Below are 15,695 nucleotides of genomic sequence, written 5' to 3' on the forward strand. Positions count from 1 at the left end.
GAGATGTATTGTTAGCCCCCAGGAGGAAGGAAGAAGGAACTATCCACAGCAGGGTTTCTGTCCTGTGCATTGTAGTATATTTAACAGCTGCCCTGGCTGTTGCCCATTGAGACCAATAGCACCCCCACCAAGTTTTGACCTTACTATATGGCCCCTGAGGAGCAAAAATCTCCTCAATTTGAGAGCTACTGTCTACATCTCTTTAAATTTAGGTTTGGAACTTCAAACCAGTTTCTGTCCAATGATATTTCTATTTTTTGCCTCCTTGGACAGCTAACTCTCAAAGAATGAAATTATTAGTTAAGTGGGAATGACATTATTAGATTACTCATTGTGATTTCCCTAATAAGCCTTCAGTTCTCATTAAAACAGCCTAGCAAACAGTGATGGGGCATATTGAGTCTGTGCCATGTTAACTGGCTTGCATTTTGCCATTGTGTGACCTTAACCAAAACTAGTTCTTTCCAGCAATGCTTTAGAAGCTTAATTGAGTTTGCTAAAGTAAGAATGGTTTTCTTAATTATTATCACTCAACTCAATGTATTTATAGGACAGGCCAAAAGTTTACTGAAGAATTGTCTTTGCGTAATTTTTGTGAACTTTGGTAGAGAGAACCTCTCCATTTTTTTAAGGTCAAAGGAATCAGAAGTTTCACCAGCAGATATGTCTCTAAATAGGAAACTGAATTACATGGTTTCTTTCCTTTGTGATTATGAATCTGCAAAGCCACGGTGCCCCAAAGTGAGTTTATTGGTCTCATTGTCCCCTGGAAGCTACAAACCCCTCTACCACAAGCCATTTAGTATTCCTTAGCAAGTGGACTATCTGGATTAGCTGAGAAAAGATTGTGTTCACTAATACAAGTCCATTAGTACAAGGAAATTCTATGACCAGCCCATCCATAGTCAGGGATTAAATGGGGGTGGGAGGATTCCTTGTGTAGCAGAAAAGCCACCATACCCAAAATCTGTTCCCCAGAATCTTCTCATTTACTGGATGTGGCCTCCACTAAGAAAGTGACAGTGATTTATACTGTGAGGACTTTCTGGGATATGTTATGGTGAGAAATAAAGAGGGTAAGTGCTGGGTTACACCTGCCTCATTTTGTGGTCTGTAGTATGGCCATGTTTGCATTTATTATTTAACCAAAATGCCAAGAGACACCACTATGGTTCAATGAACAGAAAAGCATTGTTTGTTATACAAAGAGCACACACTAATGCAAACCATTTTTTTTATCCTTGGATTTTCATGACTGAAGGGCTCACACCAGGATACAAACAGCAGAGGGTCCAGTGAAATGCAGAGATGCCCCAAATGCAATTGTCCCCTGTCCCCCATGGTACACACACTGCCTCCTAGTCATCACCATAACAGAAAGCACAGCAGCTGAGACATGTACCTAGAGATTTATTAATTTTGAAATGCATACTAGGAATTTCTGGAGGGAATTTTCCCTCTAATTCTGTTTAGTGAGATGGTATCATATACAAGAAAGAAAATGTCTGATTTTGAAATATGAAGACTAGAGTTATACTTTCAGTTATGATACAAATTAACTGTGTGACTATAGACAGACACAAAAAAAGGTCTTTCTGATTCCTTAATTGAATACACACAGAGTCATAGTTGGCAGGCAAAATTGCTGGGTGTAAATTAATGTCAATTTTGAAATGTATTATCATGTCCATTTAATAGAGATGAACAATGGAAGGTAGCAGATAAAAATAGGGCAGGAGGGCATATTTGTTGGGACTGGTTCATCCCATACTAAGCACATGCCATGTGACACTAGGCAAACCACTACATCAATCTGAATATCATTTTACTTATCATAAAGTAACAATAATAATGTCTGCCGTGCCTTCATGATTTTATAACCAAATGAAAAAGCAAATTAACATTGGAATTTGTTTGTTACTTTATCAGCACATTCAGAGATGACAACCTTCACTTTTAGTAGGCATTGCGGCAAGAATAGAAGGGCTGGGGGCTGGGCTATTAAATGTCCTTGCATGTATAATCATCCCCACAAAAGACTGGAGCAAAGAGTAAAATAGCATCTGACTCATCTGTCATTTTTTAGTATGGAAGGAAAGGACATAGCCTCCCATCAGCTTTGTTAGAGATTGCCTCTGGGCCTCAAGTTGATTCCAGGGCTAAGCCAAGGAGGATGGTTATCATCTAGAGAGGTGATGGGGCTGAAGATGTGGGGCCAGGATCAGAGATAAGGGGTATATAATAATGAATGAAAACAACAAAATGAGAAGGGGCCTATGAAGACCTAGGTCTACATGAAGGAAAGAGAATCCCATCTCATAGTACAGTTTTCTTCAGAAAATACAAATGAATTTTTAAAAGATATTAGCTTATCCACAGAATGACAGAAACACATGACTCTGTTGATCAAGAAGAAGTCACAAACACAAAACAAGCCGAAATGAAACAGGCGTAAGAAAGTAGAACTGGCATATGATCTAACTATACCACTTCTGGGTATATATCCAAAAGAACTGAAATTAAAATCTCTCAGAAATATCTGCACTCTCATGTTCTTTGCAGCATTATTCACAATAGCCAAGATATTGAAATAACCTAAATGTCTATTGATGGATGAATCCATAAAGAAAATGTAAAATATACATGCAATGAGATATTATTCAGCCTTTAAGAAAGAGGAAATTCTGACATATGCTCTAAGATGAATAAACCTGGAAGATATTAAGTGAAATTAGCCAGTCACAGAAGGAAAAATACTGTATGATTTCACTACTATGACTATCTGAAGTAGTCAACCCTATAAAAACAGAGTAGAATAGTGGTTGCTAGGGGCTGGAGGAAGTAGAAAATGGTGAGTTTCTGTTTAAAGGGCATAGAGTTTCAGTAATAAATAATGGATAAGCTGTACAATATCATGTCTATAATTAACAACACTGCACTGTGCACTTAAAAATGAGTTAAGAGTAGATCTCATGTTAACTGTTTTTACTACAATTTCAAAAAAGCTAAAAGGGCTAAAAATAAACATTTCAGGCTTACAAGGAAGAGCAAAGTGTAATAAATAGTACAAGGATAAAAACAGAGCAGAAGTAATGTCATTTAAATTAATTACTGATAGAGAATCTGAACATGGGATCAGCCCCCAAAGTAGAGAGGGAAAAGTGGACTACAAACAGTGGAGCCAAAGTTTGAAAAAATGCAAAAACTGAACGAGAGAAAAGTATATCTCACTTTGTCAACTGCAAGTTCCCCCAGGATCCCTAATCCAAGTGCTTACTATATAACTTATGTATTTGTTAAGTTTCCTGTTTTGTCTTTTCTCCTAGCAGAATTTAGACTCCTTGAGAGCAGGGATCTTTGGCTCATTGATGAAACCCCCAAGAACCTAAAATAATGCCTGCCAAATAGTTGTCACTCAATAACACTCTGTTGGATGAATGACTTATAGATATTCCTAAGACAAAACCAAGAATAATAGGTACAGCAACAAGAGAAGATGGCAGCAAGATAGGTGGGAGCAGAATCCACTTCCCCCTGTGCACGGGTTAAACACATAGCCAATTTTCTGAGGAACAGAGTGAACAGCCAATGGTATTCCAGCATATATGAAGATTGGAGACCAAGAATTGTAGAGGACATTGAAAAATCAGATGGTAAGGAGACCGCTTAAGAACAATAAAATCTCTGGGACCGGCATGGGGACCAGGGCAGCTGCTGCCCCAGGCCGGGCACCCGATGGCTCTGCTGCAAGATTCTTGGGAGAGAGTCAGGCTGGGCTGTGTGAGAGGCCAAGTGCTAGTTTGGACTGGCAGACTTGAATAGGAGGAATTTTTCAAAAAGAAAGAGAAAAAAGAGGCACTCTGCGTCTGTTTGGGGAATTCTCCTCAGCAGCTGCCCAACTCTTGAGCCCAATCCACAGCCTGGTGGCGGCCCACCCGTGCCAACGCTGAGGCACTGGGGACAGAGAGACTCCCAACCAGCGCCTGTGCCCAGAGCCCTACAGGGCCAACTGGCTCTCTAGGAGGAAGGAGGAAACGCCCCGCAGAGGGGAGCTTCAGTCCCCAGAAACATTTGACTCAGTGGGGGGCTGAACTACCCTGAAGGGGTGCTTAGAGTCCCCAGATCTAGGACAGCAAAGAGTAAGAAGGTGGTGTGTGAGTTGCCCTTAACGATGCACCTCAAGGACAGCACAAGTGGTGGACCAAAGGCCTAGCCAGGGAGCAGAAGGGCACTGAGGAACTGGGTTAAAGGCTGGACAACAGCAGAGAGTGCAGCTCAGGAAGGGACAAAAGTGAAACCATTCCCTCCTCAGCCTGACACAGTCAGGAAGACCAGCAGAACTGGACTGACCAGTTTAAAGCTAGCAGAAGGCTTTTCTTTTATTTTTTTTTAAATTCCTTCTTCCTTCCTGTCCTTTTTTAAATTCCTTTTCCCTTCCTTCTTTTATTTATTTATTTATTTATTTTAATAGTAATTTTTAAAAATCCCTTCTTCCTTTCTTTCCTTCTTTCCTTTTTTATTCCTTCTTCCTTCCTTCTTTTATAAATTTTAATTTTTTTAATTACTTCTTCCTTTCTTTTCTTGTCTCTCTCTTTTTTTACTCCCTCTTCCTTCTTCCTTTTTCTTTTTTATTCCTTCTCCCTTCCTTTCTTCCTTTTTTTTCTTTTCCCACAGATGAGACAATAAAACCTGGAGCTGTGAGAAGACCAGAGTTAGACCAAAACAGGGGTCATCCCAACAAAAGAAGCAGTGAGACAAATTTCACTTTGCTACTCTAGAAAACTTGTGAGGTGGGAGTGCTGAACACCAGTACACTGCTGGAAGAGGAAACCCACCAACAAAGGAACCATCAACAGATAACAACAGAAGAAGCTGAAGGACGGAGTGGAAGTCACACTAACTCAACCAAAGACATATCTGGAAATATAACTAAATAGTGAAGAAATCATTCAGGGAAAAAAAACTGAACAAGAGCAAGAGAAAAGCCTCAAAACACTGTACACACGGAAGAACCACCTCCAACACAACCGGCCCACACCTGCACAACAGAAAACAAGAGGTGGAGGACAGACAGACACTCAGATAATCAGCTGTTGGGAAGGACCCGCCAAAGAAAGACCCAACAACAACCAAAAACCAAAGATATACACAGAGCCAACATAAACCACAGCCCAAGATCAGTAAGATCGGGAAATCAAGAAGACTGTACCACTGAATCTCACAGGTATTCTACCACAGAAGTTTACACCATAAATCCAGGGGGTCAAAACAGATCAAGTTAAGAAGCAGAGGCTAACAGGAAGAGTCTCACAAACAATTGGAAGACAGAGAAACAATCCCTATAGGAAAGGAAAGGAGGAAGTCTCAGAAACAATGCAAAATGAAATACAGGAAAGTCAACTATCAGATATTGAGTTCAAACAATGGTTATAAGGAAGCTCAATGAGATCACAGAGGATTACCAGAAACTACATGGAACCTACAATGAACTCACTGTAAACTATATCAACATGAAAAAGGAAATAGAAACTATGAACAAGGGCCAAGAGGAAATGAAGAATACAATTTCTGAACTGAAGAACACAGTAGAAGGAATCAAAAGCAGGCTCAATGAGGCAGATGATCAGATGAGTGAGCTGGAGGACAAGGTAGAAAAACACATCCAGAAAGAGCAAGAAAAAGAAAAGAGGCTCAGACAGAATGAAGAGGGATTAAAGGAAAAGCAGGTCAACAGAAGACATAATAATATCGGTATAATAGGGATAAGAGGAGGAGTAGAAGAGCAGGGGATACAAGACCAGTATGAAAAATTAATGATGGAAAACTTCCCTAATTTGGTGAGACAAAAAGTCACACAAATGCAGGAAACACAGAGAACCACAATCAAGAGGAACCCAAAGAGGCCCACTGCAAGACACATCATAATTAAAATGAGAACATCCCAAGACAAAGAGACAATCTTAAAGGTAATAAGGGAGAAACAGGAAGTAACATGTAAGGTAGTCCCAATAAGGCTAGCAGCTGACTTCCCATGGAAATGCTCCAAACTGGAAGAAAATGGCAAAAAATATTCCAAGTAATGAGAACCAGAGGCCTGCAATCAAGGCTACTTTACCCAGCAAGGTTTTCAATCAACATAGAAGGCCAAATAAAGAGCTTCCCAGACAAAAGAAGTCTAAAAGAATACACCTCCACCAAACCAGGTCTGCAAGAGATGCTAAAGGGACTGCTTTAAGGAAAGGAAGGAAAAGACAGAAAGAGGAACACACATATGAAAAAATGGCAATGAATAACTACCTATCAATAATAACCTTAAACATAAATGGATTAAATGCTCCAATCATAAGATATAGAATAGCTGAATGAATAAGAAAACATGACCCACACCTATGCTGCCTAAAGGAAACCCACCTCAGGACAAAAGACCTACACAGACTGAAAGTGAAGGGCTGGAAACAAATATTCCAAGCAAATGGAAAGGAAAAGAATACACAGGGTAGCCATACTCATAACAGACGAAATAGACTTCAAAAAAGGTCCATAAAGAAAGACCCAGAGGGTTACTTCAAAATACTCAAAGGAAGAATCCAACAAGAACACACAAACATTGTAAATATATATGCACCCAACATAAGACCATCCAAATACATAAAGAAAATCGTGGATGACTTCAAGAAAGATATTGAGAGCAACACAATTATAGTAGGGGATTTTAATACCCCACTGTGAAAGATGGACAGATCTTCTAAACAAAATATCAACAAAGATATTGTGGCATTGAAAAAGGCCTTGGATGAAATGGACTTAACTGATATATATAGAGCCTTTCATCCCAAAGAAGCAAAATATATATTCTTTTCAAATGCACATGGAACATTTTCAAAGATAGACCACATGATAGGACACAAAACAAGCCTCAACAAATTCAAGAAAATTGAAATCATATCAAGCATTTTCTCTGACCACAAGGGACTGAAACTAGAAACAAACCCCAAAGGAAAAAACCCAAAACACTCATAATCATGGAGATTGAATAGCATGCTATTAAACAATGAATGGGTCAAGAATGAGATTAGGGAAGAAATCAAAAAGTTTCTGGAAACAAACGAAAATGAACTCACAACAATCCAAAACCTATGGGACACAGCAAAGTCAGTCCTGAGAGGGACGTTTATAGCAATACAGGCCTACCTAAAAAGAATAGAAACAGTTCAAATAAACAACCTAACCATACACCTACAAGAACTCAAGGAACAACAACAAAGACAGCCCAGAACAAGTAGAAGGAAGGAAATAACCAAGATCAGAGCAGAATTAAATGACATAGAGACTAAAAGCACAATTGTAAGGAACAATGAATGCAGGCGCTGGTTCTTTGAAAAGATAAATGAAATCAACAAGCCTTTAAGCAGGCTCATAAAGAAAAAAAAAGAGAGGACCGAAATAAATACAATCAGAAATGAAAGAGGAGATTACAACCGATACCACGGAAATACAAAGGATTGTAAGAGATTACTAAGGAGAACTGTATGCCAAGAAATTTGGCATACAGTTCCTAGGTGAAATGGACACATTTCTAGAAAAATATAATCTTTCAAAATTCAATGAAGAAGAAGCAGAAAGTCTGAACAGACCAATAACAGCAGATGAAATTGAAACAATAGTCAAAAAACTCTTGACCCACAAAAGCCCTGGACCAGATGGTTTTACAGGAGAATTGTACAAAGCAGTTAAAGGAGACTAAAACTCATCTTTCACAGACTATTATAAAAAATCCAAAATGATAGAAGACTTCCAAACTCTTTTTATGAAGCCCACATCATCTTAACCCCAAAACAAGATAAAGACATAACAAAGAAAGAAAACTTTAGGCAAATATCACTGATGAACATAGATGCTAAAATCCTCAACAAAGTATTGCCAAACCACAACCAGCAATACATTAAAAAGATTATACACCATGATCAAGTGGGATACATGCCAGGGATGCAAGGATGGTACAATACTTGCAAATCAATAAAGATAATACACCACATAAACAAAAGGAGAGAGAAAAAAATCACATGATCATATCAATAGATGTGGAAAAACATTTGATAAAGTACAGCATCCATTTATGATAAAAACACTCAGCAAAGTGAGAATAGAGGGAGCTTTCCTCAACATAATAATGGGCACATATGAAAAACCTACAGCCAACATTATACTCAATGGACAAAAACTTAGAGCATTCCCACTAAGATCAGGAACAAGACAAGGATGCCCACTTTCACCACTCCTATTCAACATAGTATTGGAAGTCCTAGCCACAGCAATCAGATGAGAAATAGAAATAAAAGGCATCCAAATTGGAAAGGACAAGCAAAACTGTCATTGTTTGCAGATGACAGTATAGTATACATAAAAAATCCTACGGACTCCACCAGCAAACTGCTCAACCTAATAAATTAATTTGACAAAACACTGGGATAAAAAGTCAATATCCAGAAATCAAAGGCTTTTTTGTATACCAACAATGAAACATCAGAAGCAGAAAGCAGGAAAAAAAAGTCTCATTTGATAGAGCAACAATAAAAATAAACTACCTAGGAATAAACCTAACCAAGGAAGTAAAGACCTGTACTCAGAAAACTACACAACACTGAAGAAAGAAATCAAGGAAGACACAAACAAATGGAAAAATACACTGTCTTCATGGATCGGAAGCATTAACATCATCAAAATGTCCATACTACCCAAAGCAATTTATAGATTCAATGCAATACCTATTAAAGTACCAATGGCATATTTTACAGATATGGAACAAACACTTGTAAAATTTATATGGAACTAAAATGGCCCCAAATAGCTACAGCAATTTTGAGAAAGAAGAGCAAAGTAGAAGGGATCACAACACCTGATGCCAAACTCTATTACAACGCCAGTGTAATCAAAATAGCCTGGTACTGGCATAAAAACAGACAGACCACTGGAACAGAACAGAGATCCCAGAAATAAACCCAAGTCTCTACGGTCAATTAATTTTTTACAAAGGGAGCAGCAGCATAAAATGGAGTAATAGTAGCCTCTTCAACAAATGGTGTTGGGAAAGCCAGACAGCTACCTGCAAAAAGAAAATGAAACTTGAGCACCAACTTACACTATACACAAAAATAAATTCAAGGTGGATGAAAGATTTAAATATAAGTCAGGACACCATTAAAGTCCTAGAAGAGAACATAGGCAGGAAAATCTAGGGCATTTCACATAGCGGTATTTCCACTGATATGTCCCTTAGAACAAGGGGCATAAAGAAAAAAATGAAGAAATGGGATTTCATCAAAATAAAAAGGCTCTGCAAAGCTAAAGAAAGTGGTATTAAAATAAAAAGAGAACCAACCGTATGGGAAAACATATTTGCCAATGATACCTCAGACAAGGGTCTGACCTCTAAAATATAGAAAGAACTCACACAACTCCACTCTAAGAAGACAAACAACCCAATTAAAAAATGGGGAAATACCTTGAACGGACACTTCTTCAAGGAGGACATATAACAGATGGAGAGACACATGAAAAGATGCTCAGTATTACTAACAATCAGAGAGATGCAAATTAAAACCACAGTGTGATACCACCACCACCTCACACCAGTCAGAATGGCCATCACAAACAAAGCAACAAACAACTAATGTTGGAGAGGTTGTAGAGAAAAGGGAACCCTAGTGCACTGTTGGTGGGATTGCAGACTGGTGTAACCACTATGTAAAACAGTATGGAATTTCCTGACAAAACTAAAAATGGATCTGCCTTTTGACCCAGCAATTCCACTGCTAGGATTATATCCTAAGAACCCTGAAACCCTGAAACACCAATCCAAAAGAACCTATGCACTCCAATGTTCATAGCAGCACAATTTACAATAGCCAAGTGCTGGAAGCAACCTAGGTGCCCAACAGTAAATGAATGGATCAAAAAACTATGGTACATTTACACAATGGATTTCTATGCAGCAAAAAGAAAGAAGGAGCTCCTACCCTTTGGGACAGCATGGATCGAAGTGGAAAGCATTATGCTAAGCAAAATAAGCCAGGCAGTGAAAGACAAATACCATATGCTCTCACCTACAAGTGGAACTTAATCAACAAAACAAAGAAGCAAGCAAAATATAACCAAAGACACTGAAATTGAGAACAGGCTGACAATGGCCAGAGGGGAGAGGGCAGGGAATTTCAGGGGGAAAGGGTGAAGGGTTTGCTGGAACAATTTTAAGGGACACATGGACAATAACAGGGTGGGTGGTGCAAACAGGAGGGAGGTGGAGAGGATTGGGGTGGGGGGAAAAGGCAGAAAACTGTACTTAAATAATTAAAAAATAAAATAAAAAGGTACAGCGACAATAACCAAATATTAACTATTGATATTAAACTAATTATTAAATATTGAGTATCAAACTTGTGATCAAAACATATTGTTTAGGTGGGCATATTAATTGAGCTTACTAAGTTACAATATAATCAATTATAATAAAGTCTATTTGTACACATACTCTGAAATTCCAGAGTTCTTAATCTTATCAGTATACACCCATGATAATATGTTAGTTACCTACAAAAATAAAATTCAAACAAGCTTTAAATTTCCCATTTGTGAAACTATAGAAATGCACATAACAACAACTACAGGTTATTGATAAAGAAAGACTGTAGCCCAATCATTCTACATCCAGATAAATTGGTATTCTAGTGTAAATACAACAAGAAAATAACCTCATGTGCAAAATTTAAGAGCTAATCTTACTCTTTTACCTGTTCTAAGAAAACACCAAAGCCATTCTGCAGATGCCTCATAAATATAGCAGAACAGGAAATGGTGAGTTTTTAAATGAATCAAATACATAAATATAAATAAAAATAATTGCTGCTAAAATGATTTAAAATATATTGGAAAAACCTCAATAAAATATGGGAAAATTTGTATAATAAAAAGTAACAATTGTATAGGAAAAATATGCATCAATTGATATCCCAAGACTAGAACAAAAAAGATGAGGAAACAGGAAGAGGGTAGTTGAGGAGGGCAAGGAAATTTGTGCTAAGTTCCTGTGTGGTATAAAAGAGTCAAATTGGATAATTTGAAAATCAAAGACTAAATACAGTTTTTCGACAAAAAAGGCAAATGTTTATATCATTGAGAACAAGATTTTCTCCTTTTAAATGCCTATAAAAATGTACATAATGCATTTTACATACAGCACATGAAAAAGCACAAAAAAACCAAATAAAATTGAAATAATAAAAATTAAGAGAACAAAGATAAAGCCAGGTATAAAAGTTATGGCAATAGGTGGAAATATGATAAACGCAGGCACCAAAAAAATATGCTTTCAGATTTGGTAACAAACAGAACTGGCTTAAAAAAGACATAACTAAGAAATGATTCAGCAATTTAAAAAATATAATAAATAATAATATGGTGAGAAAATAACAGGAAAACCAATGGTGTGTTAATATACAAAAAGTGTTAAAATCCAGAATCATATGGGGTCAAAGAAAAATTTATATTAATCAATAGCACAATTAAAATAAAGATACAAGGATCCAAAATGGCAAGGGAGTAGGTAGATGTTACACTCACCTCCTCCCAGGACCAAAGTGGAATTACACTTAAATTATAAAACAATCAACCCGAATAACCAACTGAAGACTAGTTGTACAGAAATGTTATAACCATGAATGTGCAGAAATAGCCACATGAAAACTGGTAGGAAGGGCAAACTGATGAAAAGGGCTGGTCCCACATAGAGTGGTTGAGAATTGGAAAAGCTATCTCAGTTGCAAAGGTCACTCTGAGGAGCAAGGAGTCTCAACCCCATGCTGGATTCCCCACACCTGAGCACCAGTACCAAGAAAAGGAGCCAGAATACCATCTGACTGAAAATCAGTGGGGATTCAGGATGCCAGAGAGATAGGAGTCTGATACAAATCCAGGAGCCCTCTAAAAGAGTCAGCACACAAGTTTTTGTTTGGGAGCACTCACCCTGGGCTCTAGCAGAAGGATAGAAGCTGAGAGAAGACAGGAGTCATACAGAGATTGAGTGGGTTGTGTGGCTTAAAAAAAAAATGGTTAGAGGGACAGCCTCCATTGTATCTGTGCTGATTCCCTCTCCCACAGTGCCCATAGATATGAAACATTCCTCTCTATGCCACAATCTGGGGGGATGCACTAACCACACCAGCTCAATTTCCTGTGGCCTTGCACTGTCAGAGTCTTCTGGCTGCAACTAGCCTGGACTTGTGGTGGAGAAACTTTTTTAAAGTATATTTTATTGACTATGCTATTACAGTTGTCCCATTATACCGTCTCAGTCCTGCACCCTCCAGAATTCCTCCCCCCTTTAGTTCATGTCCATGGGTTGTAAATACAAGTTCTTTGGCTTGTCTGCTTCCTATACTATTCTTAACCTCCCCCTGTCTATTTTATGCCTACAAATTATGCTTCTTATTCCCCATACCTTTTTTCCCCCATTTGCCCCCTCTCCCTCCCCACTGATAATCCTTCATGTTATCTCAATTTCTCTGATTCTGTTCCTGTTCTAGTTGTTTGCTTAGTTTCTGTTTTGTTTTTAGGTTCAGTTGTTGATAGTTAAGAGTTTGTTGTCATTTTAATGTTCATAGTTTTTGATCTTCTTTTTTTTTAGATAAGTCCCTAACATTTCATATAATAAGGGCTTGGTGATGATGAACTCCTTTAGCTTGACCTTATCACTTTATCTGCCCTTCCATTCTAAATAATAGCTTTGCTGGATAGAGTAATCTTGGATGTAAGTCCCTGCATTTCATGACTTCAAGTACTTCTTTCCAGTCCTTTCTTCCCTGTAAGTTTTCTTGACAAATCAGTTGATAGTCTTTTGGGCACTCCTTTGCAGGTAACTCTCCCCTTTCCTCTTGCTGCTTTTATGATTCTCTCCGTACCTTTAGTCTTGGGTAAATAAATTATGATGTGCCTTGTGTTCCTCCTTGGGTCCAACTTCTTTGGGACTCTCTAAGCTTCCTGGACTTCCTGGAAGTCTATTTCCTTCACCAGATCTGGGAAGTTTTCCTTCATTATATTTTTCAAATAAGTTTTCAATTTCTTGCTCTTCCTTTTGTCTTTCTGGCACCCCTGTGACTTGGATGTTGGAGCACTTAAACTTGTCCCAGAGGTTCCTAAGCCCCTCCTCATGTTTTGAATTCTTGCTTCTTCATTCTTTTCTGGTTGGATGTTTATTTCTTCCTTTAGTTACAAATCATTGATTTGAGTCCTGGTTTCATTCCCTTCAATGTTAGTTCCCTGTATATTTTCCTTTATTTTACTTTGGGTAGCCTTCATTTCTTCCTTCATTTTGTGACTGAGCTCAATCAATTCTGTGAGCATCCTGATTACCAGTGTTTCCAACTCTGCATCAGATAGGTTGTCTAGCTCCTTGCTGCTTAGCTCTTTTTCCGGAGTTTTTGTCTGTTCTTTCATTTGGGCTATATTTCTTTGTCTTGGCAGACCTGTTATACAAACATACTGTAAGGGGGCTGAGCCTTAAGTATTTGCCAAGGCAGGGCAACAGTCTTTGTGTTTTCATGTTGTCTGATGGGGACAGGTCAGAGAGGGATCAATGCCACTAGCTCACTCAAGTCTAGCTGCAATTTCCAAAGAACTCTCCTGTGAGACTGGGAGTTTCTCCCACCTTTGTGACCCCCACAGTATTTTACAGATAGTAGAGGTTTTGAGTCTTCAGTTTCCTGGTCAGCCAGCCTCTCCTCACCTGCACAGTCTGCTGCCATTCTGTGGGTCCTCTCCACCTGCCTGGCTGTCCATCTCCACCTGTCCTCATTGCACATGGCAAAACTAAAAAAAAAAGAAGTATTTATGGAATAAATACCAGTCTGGATGAATGTATCTTTAACTCCATGGTTGTTGGAGTTCCATGCAGTTTGATATTCTCACAGGTCTGGTTGTTTATTGTTTTTAAATTGGTTGTTATCCTTTTTTTGATTGTGCGAGGAAGTGAAGCATTTCTACCTATGCCTCCATACTGGCCAGTGCTCTCGTAAGTGAGAAATTCTTAGAAGGTTCTTAAGGAGGTCCATTTTCTTTTTCCTCAGGTTCAGACCACCATCACCATTCTGTGCAGAGCCATTCTTCCACACAGCCACACTTAAATCTTTTTTAGCATAATGAACTCTACTGGCCTCACCTTGAGTACTCACCTCAAATACAGTAGTAGACCCTAGGATGTGTCAGTTGACCTTGGTGGACCATGAGACTTTTGCTGAGTGAACTCAGAATGAACACTGGTGCCAAGTTTGATTCTCTATCAAACTGGTGAATATTATTCACCCCTAACTGGTAACTCACAGAGAACTTATCTCACGCAACTCGTGCACTGCCAGAGGCTCTTTCAGTGAATGAGACTAACAGGCAACCAGCAGGTGAATGCAGATCTTGGGGTGCCTTAGGCCTTGTGCTGACCTTCCCCCAGACTCAGTGCTGGTGGAAGCCACCCTTGGTAGACAGCTTGGTACTTCCCACACACACACAGTTCCAGCAAAGGCAGACACAAAGTATAAATTGCTTTGTAGATACAAACAGGTAGCCCAGGGACAGTCATAGGCAGTGTCTGACATTGACCTACACAACAGTGCCTCCCAGGATGCTCTGGAACCAACACACCAAGTAGCAAACATCAGAACATGATACATTTAGCTCCAAAAACAGCAAACACAAAGAGAGATCTCAACAGTAACCAGACCTTTCAGGGGCTAATTCCACCTTGTGGAGTCAGCCCCCACACATTATCTCATTAAATATTGTTGAAGTCAATCATAAAGGTAGTCAGCCTAATGGTCAAGGCCAGCCATGAATGTGGAAATAGCAGTCGAGGCTCAACTACAACAGGAAGACTCCTGGAGCACCTAAATTGGTTGATCAGGGAGATTATGCCACTGAGTCTCACAGGAAACATATAAGGCCAAACTACCAAGACTTAAAGACACAACAGATGCACATAATACATAGAAACAAAAACAAAGAAGCAGCCAAAATGGGGAGACAAAGACACATGCCACAAATAAAAGAAGAGGAGAAATGTCCCAAAAAGGACTAAGTGAAATGGAGGCAGGTACCCTACCAGATAAAGAGCTTAAACAATGGTTATAAGGGTGCTCAAGAAACTTACGGGTAGGATGGTTGAATTCAGTGAGAACTTAAACAAAAATATAGCAAGCAAAAATAAGGACAGAGACCTGGCTAATGTGGCTCAGTGGTTGAACTCCAGCCTGCGAACAAAAGGTCCACCAGGTTCAATTCCCTGTCAGTGCACATGCCTGGGATGTGGGCCAGGTCCCCAGTAGGGGGTGTGAGAGAGACCACCACCCATTGATGTTTCTCTCCCTCTCTTTCTCCCTTCCCCTCTGTCTAAAAATAAATAAAATATTTTTATAAACAAGGACATAGAAAAAAATTTTAATGTATGAACTAAAGAATACATAGGGAATCAAAAGCAGATTAGATAAAGCAGATAATTTAATCAGCTATTTGGAAGACAAGGTAGCAGGAAACACCCAATTAGAAAAGCAAAAAAAAATTTTTAATAAGTATAGTATATAAAACCTTTCAGATAATATCAAGAGTAATATTATTGCCACCATAAGGGTATCAAAAAGAGAGAAGGGAGAGGAAGG

General features: G+C 38.8%; 1 protein-coding gene across 1 annotated transcript in view; it reads left to right on the forward strand.

Moving 5' to 3' along the window:
• The window catches only part of HECW1 (HECT, C2 and WW domain containing E3 ubiquitin protein ligase 1), an 803,434-nt gene that overhangs the window by 560,442 nt on the left and 227,297 nt on the right, over nt 1-15,695 (forward strand). The window lies entirely within an intron of this gene.

Source organism: Desmodus rotundus, chromosome 6, assembly GCF_022682495.2.
Source record: "Desmodus rotundus isolate HL8 chromosome 6, HLdesRot8A.1, whole genome shotgun sequence".
NCBI lineage: Eukaryota > Metazoa > Chordata > Mammalia > Chiroptera > Phyllostomidae > Desmodus > Desmodus rotundus.